This window comes from Vollenhovia emeryi, unplaced genomic scaffold (genome assembly GCF_000949405.1).
Source record: "Vollenhovia emeryi isolate VEMERY1.0 unplaced genomic scaffold, V.emery_V1.0 DF939122.1, whole genome shotgun sequence".
Lineage (NCBI taxonomy): Eukaryota > Metazoa > Arthropoda > Insecta > Hymenoptera > Formicidae > Vollenhovia > Vollenhovia emeryi.
Window position 1 is genome coordinate 1910873 of NW_011967244.1, and position 8383 is coordinate 1919255.

The window sequence follows — 8383 nt, forward strand, 5'->3', positions numbered from 1 at the left end:
GATCAGGTAGCTGCGTTACGCTGAGCTAAGTTCATCACCGGGTGAACATTATCAGTTCCCGATGTTTAGGTTGGGTTTGCCCGATACTTTCCCGATGTAAACCGAACGAAATTTCTACTCGGGTTATATCGTCGCTATATTAGCAAGATTACATATCATAAATATATCAGAGACATACTTTTGTTACTGACATTCTGTAGTACAGGTAACATACATGTATGTTACTTGTTACATAACTCGTTACCTCGTGATACTTGCTATTATGTATTTTATACATATATGTTACATTACTGTGTTTGCTGGGTAGTTACACTATGGGAAGACTTTCGACATCAAAGTCGATTTTATGTATCCATTACGAGGACACGTAACGCGTGCATGTCTTATCTCTACCTTCTCTTCCGACGCGAAATACTTGCGACGTATTATCTAATGAGCTCGACATAATCGTGCATAATTGCGAGACGTGAATTTCGGACGAAGCGTTTAACGCAAAAGCCGACAGTGTGGGTGCCGAGATTTTGAAGAGGCGGTTGACAGGCGGTTACGAGTCGTTGAAAGGGTATGACGGGGGTGATCGTTTTGCGATTGACACCTCTCGGCAGCGGCGCTTGATGAAGTGGTCGCGGGGATCTGCCGACTCATCGACGCTCGTTATGTCGATCGCGTGCGGAGCGCGCGCGCTGGTGTGGGTGTCGCACGGGCGATACGGGAGATTACGCTATCGTGCCGTATACACGAGATCAACTGGCCAAAGTTTTCGTCGTTTGAGCTAATAGAAAAGTCGTGTCCGCCGTCAGCGCGCGGGATTTATTGTAAAACGTGACCACTCTGCGTAGCCGGCTGTCCCCGCGTGCGAATCGCACGCGCGCGATCACCGGAATTTTTCACGTGTAATAAAGGAAATAGAAAATCCCGTCGTTTCGCAATAACACGCCCCGACATAGAACTTACTTTCGCGCGAATGGCTGAAACCGCCGGAGAAACCGTCGCGGAATTTTGCCGCGCGAGGAGCTAAAAAATTGTCTAACCGCACGCGTTTCGATATCTATAGAAATTACGAGTGCTACTTAAGCGCGATGTTAATTAATCAACGTGCCAATTTTCGCTAGAGTAATATTTTCTAATTTTTTAATTAATGACCCCACAGAAAGTTTCATATATGTCTGGCGACTTTGAAAATAAATTACCAGCGGTATCTATTCGAGAATATAAAAATAATTTGAAGCGGCTAAAATTAAAATTAAAATTGTTCGGCATTTAATTATTTTTGCCGCGTAATAGTTAATAGAAGCTTTTATGCCACGCTTTTATGCAACATGTTTTCGTGGGCGTTAATGTATCCTCGTGTAAAATTCCTGCGTGTCGTCGCATTTTCTTAATTATCATCATTATATCCGCACCTAATTACAGATGTTAAGTTGATTCTTGCGGATACAATGGCAGAGTTATCGGCAACAATGAGAAATGGAAGGGAAGCAGTCCTTTAAGTTTCTCTTCGCTGTTCCGCAGACGAAGTTGCGCGCTACGTAGGGTTAGTTCCTACTTTAAGAACCAATTAGTTCTGGTTGCTATGTCTCGCAGTACCAGATGTACTGCCTTTGCCTGCTGACTGTATTATTCACAGATTCTTTGATAAACGTGGACTCGATCTCCTTTGAGTTAATATGAGGCTATCGTTTGCAATATTCTCTTTACTTTTACTTGCCATTATTTTTATTATTCAATATCGATTAATAACATTCGTACGCATAAGAGAGGAAAGATAATTTTAATACTTAAACGTCTCTGTTAAAAATATTTTATGTATGAAAAAATATTTTGCGAATATAATACGTAGCATACCTTCAAAATTATCGGGCGAAGAAACAGTACAATTTTGGTTTTCAATAAAATTTCCGCGAGAGAAGAAAGTAAAGCCGATTAATTACGAATGAGAAAATTGAGGGAAATCGATCGACAAGAGGCTCGGAAAGAAGAGAATGGAGATGCGAGTGGAGAGGGATGCAGATAGCTTAAAGGGCAAACTGTTGCTTTGGGTCTCAACAAGTAGGTCAACGACCGAACTACTGGATGGAGATTTGGGTGTCTTTAATGCTGTCCGTGGCTATGTGTGCGCGAGGTACGATCTTCTCGCATTCAATCAACATCCCGGTTGCTCTCTTCGGAAACGCTTCTCTCTCTCTCTCTCTCTCTCTCTCTCTCTCTCTCTCTCTCTCTCTCTCTGGAAAAATTCGTGGATATCTAGAACTGCGCAGCGCATCGCACCCGGTCTCGCAGTCTTAAGAGAATCTCTTATGCGTATTCGCGTGGAAAAATTTTGCAATTTTATAAAAATCAATTCCAAATTTAGTACGAACTACACTGACAAAACAATATCTTAATCCAAAAAAATATTACTTTACTCAAGAAAATTATTCATTAGGTGGCTCCTAATAGCTTATTAACTTAAATTTAAACAATAATAAACAAATTAAAACTTGCATTACTTTAAGTATAATATTTATTAAATGTCAAAGAATAGATAATTTTAGATTTTAAAAAATTTATTTTAATTCTATAAAATGTTTACTAAGATGTAATTTTCACAGCAAAGAAAATTGGATTTCTTATTTAACAATTATTTCATTTAATAAATAGTATTCTATATCTCCTGAAATCTTTATTTGAATGTAGAAAATGTAATGGTTTAAATTAATTTACTTAATATAATACATAGATTTACTTGAAATTTGATATTTTTATTTAAATAGAATAAATATTTATTTCAGCAAAAAAAATATTTAATAAATCTATTTAGTTAAAAAAATTTTTTTGTCAGTGTATGAATTGAAAATTTCAAATACCTACATCTTTTTTATTAGACTTCTGAACTGAGTCCTTTAGTATAAAAATGTTCTACTATGCGGTCCGCAACTTGTCCTGGTATTATTTTGTGCATAAAAGCCAATAAAAAGAATCACAAGCGCAAAAACTATATTTGACTATGGCTGAAGGAGTTCGCCAATTGCTGACGGATCCTCTTAATTAGCAATAATCGAATTATCCGACGACATAAAATTTCATTTTTAATACTTTAACCCTCAGTTACCCGCGTCGACAGGGTTTTTTTTCGCACCCTACACGCACATTTGCACGTAGACGCTCGCGATAATCCCGTTGACACACTCTCTTTGCCGCGTCTCATTGACGCTTTATCGTAATCCGGAGCAATTACGCCGAAGACGACGGGTGTTCTGGCTCCTCCCTTTGTCGCGCGATATTGCATGATAAGCGAGTTATGTCTTGTCGCGAAATCACGTTACCTCCGTATAAAATCACTGTATATTATGAAGTTCCGATCGTCGCACTACGCGGTCCCCGATATCCCGAATATCTTGAATATCTACAACTTCGTACACAGAGTTACCTCGAGTCCATTAACGCGCGGTACACGACGGACGGTACTGCGACACGTGCGGGACATTTTTCCGGCACTCGCGCGTTAACAATGAGCGCCGCTCGTTAATACCAACATCTCAGATCATGATTTACTTACATCGTCATTATCGCGGTGAACTGAATTTTTTCCCGACACAATAGGCAGAGTACGTCGCATGTTACGCACGATTTAACAATGATACTCCACGCACATCTCGGCAGCTGTCTCGCGGCGAATTGTCCGCCGGATTGTAACAATGGCACCACCTGTTAATTAAAGACGAGACGTGAAGAAGTCTTTATAAGATGAGCGGTCGCTTAGGAAAGACGGATGCTTTATATAAGATGTTTTAAAAAAGAGAACACGCGCGTCTTGGTTAAAATATAAACGAAATGAAAAGCTATTTACTTAATCTATAATTGATAATTATATTCTAGGCTTTCACGGATTATAAAATTAAACGTGAAATGTACCGGTGGATAAAAATATTTTAACCTTAAGATCGTTTAGTACTTTGTCATCTAAAATCGAGCTAAATCTTATCATAAAGTTCAATGGAATATTAAACAGTATTTTACGGTGACAGGTAATATTTATTTAAATTTCCGATGTTAAAATTATTTAAAATATTTACAGTCAGGAGAGATTTTTTTAAACGCCCCGTATAATTTTTATACAGACTTGCATATCGATATAAGGATTAAATGTACATTTGCATCTTAGTTAATCTATTTTAATCCGCGCTAGCAGTATTGCTTTTCTCGAGACAACTCATTGCGCATGCTTTTTATTGTATCTTACTGAAGTAACAACAAATTATTCATATAAATTCGAATATAGCAATGTCGTAGAAATAAAAGCATGATTCATATATTCAAACCTTATACATATATCGTTGTATCATCTTGTTGATAATAACTTATTAATACCGAGTAACTTTAAATGAACACAGAACGTTAATATAAATTTTAATGCAATATAAATTAATCGGAATTTTATATAAATAAATTTTGTCATAAAACGTATGAATTTGCTTAGTTATCGCCGACAAAATGATGTACGAACGAAATGACAAAGTGGAAGAAGAAAATGAGATTTAATCAGCTCAATAAGGAAATTCAATTTGCCATCTGCAACTTTATTTACGGTAGCATACACGGTCTATAAAAGTGTTCGCTCTTGAAGTGAAAAACACTTCACTTAGGCACGCTTCCCGTGTGTTTCCACTGGCTAGAATTTCTCAAAGAAGCTTTCTTTGTAAAGAAACAATCCAAGTGTTCAGTATAGCCGATTGGGTTAAGATTATTCGACGTATTTCAACAGTTTTAATGAAATCGTATTATAGCAAAAGCAAACGTCGATGCCAAGTCTTGTTTGCAAAGAATATATCTTCACACTGTAATACTAATCTTGCTATGCATTACGGTGCATTATCTCTTACGAGATAATATCCGTAGATATTAAATCAGATGAAAATGGAAAGGGTCTTTAGATTCATTAACCAGCAATACAATTTTCCGGGGGTCGAAGATTAAAGGGACCTAACGCGCCTACGAAAGAAACATTTGGTATACGCTCGTTTGCGACGGCACTCGTAGCCGAGGCCCCGTATCGCTTCATAGATAAATTTCAATTTAGCTCGCGCCTGGTTGCTCGCAAAATTAGAGGCGATTCGAGTCCAGGCAATGCGTTACGTTTCTTCCGCCGCGTATCGAAATGCGACTACGAGGAAGGGATCGGATGTAAATCAAACTCGGATAGCCGTGAAACGAGACTTCAGACGAGACGAGGTCAGAGACGGAGCCCTGGAAATAAAATTACGTCTTCGATCGTGCGTAAATGAATTTACCGCTATCCTATCGGTTCTTTCTTGACACGTTTCTGCCGGTTACACGAATCGCGAATAAAGCACGATACATTCTGCACTACATTTTTGTATAGGTGCTAATTTAAAAAAGTGGCGTGAATACTTTAGCTAACAAATACCGATTCTCATACTTATACAATTTTTTTCGGAAATGTACATAGACAAATTTTATTGTAAATTTATTACTTTTCCTTCAAGTGTTGACCACTTTGCATATTTACATACAATTTCGAAGTTATCATTCATACTTGTAACTCACACGGGTAAATAAAACAAGTGTCGAAATATTAAATTACTTAGAGACACATTTGTGTGACTTTTGATTTCGTTGGGATTGTTTCGAGTTATCTTGGAGTTCTTAGCGAAATAGCGAAGAAATTTCGTGAGAAAAGATTTAATTTCTTCAGGAACGCTGATATAGGTGTACATATGCGCCTTTAAATTCTATTATTATCGACCAAAAGAAAGCAAACGATATTCACCGCAGTATTTTAATTTCCTTCATTCCTTTCTCTTTCGTTTAATTACTATGGATTTAAATTGGATAAAATGTAAGCGAGCGATAAATCATTTTTTTCTAACTTTAAAAACTCGTTCCTGAGCCAAAAAGTCAAAACAACGTATACGTTAATCTCTTCTTACATCTCACATCTTACTAAAGATTTTACCGAGACTTACGAGAAAGAGAGAAGTAATTATGAGGGGAAAAAACGAGGCAATTAAAAACCGGAAAAAGATCTCACAGAGTCCCTCGGTTGCCGGTCTTGTCGATCCGGTAATCGCATTAGAGACGGTAATTACGACACCGCTTGCAGTAACGTGAAACCCGTAGGTCGAGTAAAGTACTGGACAGGGTTATGCAGATTGCTTTATAACCTTGTTACCGATCACTCTATTAACCTTACGAGGTTGAAGTCCCAGCCCTCTCGCTGGCTCGCTCCTGTGTCAGAAGCCGGGCGACAACGAGAGACGAAGGGATGATAGCATCGTCTTCTTGCCTCGCGCTTACGATGTTCAGCCACCGAGACTGCCCGGATCTTTTTTCGTCCTACGTCATTAAGCAGTCACGGAATCCACAATACAAGTTTGCAAATTTTGTTACGTCACGCGAGATGTAACTTCAATTGTTCAATTTCGAGACGTGACATGCGCCGCATTGAGAAGATATTCCGGAGTGACGACGTCGAGAGAAAGAACGGCTACCGGGAGCGGAGTCTGAAATCGCGCGAGAACTTATATCTGTCTTCTGCAAATCATCTTTCGCGCCGTCCCTCTCGATCCGACCGCGCTTTGACGCGAACCCACCGACGAAGACCGGTGCCAGGGACTGCGGATGACACGTGGAAATGAGGGCGTTTGTTCTATGGCCGCGGATCACGATCGGGAAATCCGGTGTTATGTGACTAAGGGACTACCAGAAGCGTCCCGGTCACCTCGGTGACGTGTCAGCGAGTCTAAAGATTCCGCAAACGTATCTGGCAGGCGAATAATACTGCGGACATGCTTAACAACGTTGATGTAGTGGTCATAGACACCCGACGCTATGATACTGACACCTGTCTCATCCATTTACGTGCAATTAATTCCAGTTTTCTTATCTTTCTTAAAATTTTTAATATCGACTAATTCAGTGATAAATCAATTAAAGCTGATATTAATTACGTAACGCAATTATTGAATGATACTTTATTCTAATAATATTGCCTAACTTTCATACTGTTTGAGCGTTGCACGGAGAAATGCTCTAACGTTTCGCTCCTTTGAAACGATAACGTTTGGCGAAAGTCGAATTTTATTTCTTTACCTTTGACTGTGTGTATGAACAAATTAAAATATAACTTGTGATGGCAACTTATTATCTTTGGAGGAACACGGTCATCGTGCACAGGCAGATAGTCTATTAATTATAATTAATAATTTGCATTAATTAATGCGAATTATTCGGTTAAGTGATGCTCACCGAGCACGTTACTTAAATGCGTAATACCGCAATATGAATTATTAATTAAACATTTAACAGCGTGATAACTCGTTTATACAAGCCAGTTAAATCCCCGCTTTCTACGTTTCAAATAATTAGACCGCATTATGCAATGATGAGATAATACGATTATAAATGCGTCCTTGATGAAGCAAAATTATCTTCCAAAAACTTGCGACAAGACGAAAGATATTTTAAAAATCGTCTTAGTTTTATTCTTTGAAAGAAAAAGTCTCTTTATCCCTCCTACATACATAGAGTCTATTTAAGGGGAGAACACAGTAACTCTTTCGCGCTTGCTAGCGTGTTACGTTAAGTGATAAAGCGCCGACGGCTATACGAATCGAGCGTAAGAATACTTCACCCAATAAATCGCGGCGCAGACCGTAAAATAGCCGTCGTATTTCTTACGATTAAGTCTACGTGACGTCGCGATCGAAGCGAATGATTTCGCAGGGGGAGAAATAGATGGGTGAACGGATGAGCGAAATTATATTATCGCCGCGTCTCTTTATCGACATACGGATCCCGTAATTTATCAGCGCGGATCTATCGCGAGAGCTGATTTATGTGTCGTCGGCCGCGTCACGTTCCACGTTAATTCGCATTAAATTGTATTTCTGAGGACAATACTCACCGAGATCGGTCGGTTCGGCCGGAGCGAGCGTTCCCCGGTCCTGTATCGCCGCTATCGTTGCTAGCCGTCGAGGTCGCGATCCGGCTGGCGAGGAGTGTCGGGGCACCCCGATAGATACTGCACGGACGATTGAGGGCGATAAGGGCGATAAGGGCGCATCTCACCTCGCTCGTGCCGGCCTGGAGCCGTCGCTCTCTCTGCTCACCACCGTCTGCGTCTCCCGTGCTTCTTCGACGTCCTCTTCTTGATCCTCGAAAAGATCCAGAAGCCCCCAGCCGCCGACAGGGCGCATGGTCACTGGGTTTCCCGCTTTCCACCCCTTCGCACTTTGCGTCCTCTCGCTCTCCCTTCTCTCTCTCTCTCCCTTCTCTCTCTCTCCCCCTCCCTCTCTCTCTCTCTCTCTCTCTCTCTCCCTCTCTCTCTCTCTCCCACACACACACACACACACACACACACACACACACACACACACACACT

The 8383-nt window shown here is 40.1% G+C and overlaps 1 protein-coding gene across 3 annotated transcripts in view; it reads right to left on the bottom strand.

Moving 5' to 3' along the window:
• LOC105569923 (synaptic vesicular amine transporter) overlaps nt 1-8160 on the bottom strand; it is a 22590-nt gene extending 14430 nt beyond the window's left edge. For 2 of the 3 annotated variants that reach the window (XM_012026782.1, XM_012026784.1), the window contains exons 1-2: nt 7907-8160; nt 3539-3687 (exon numbers count right to left, since the gene is read on the bottom strand). The gene's annotated coding sequence lies outside the window, so the exon portion shown is untranslated. The remainder of the gene's footprint in view (nt 1-3538; nt 3688-7906) is intronic. The other variant, XM_012026781.1, reaches the window with a different exon arrangement.
• Nucleotides 8161-8383: the final 223 nt, after the last annotated feature.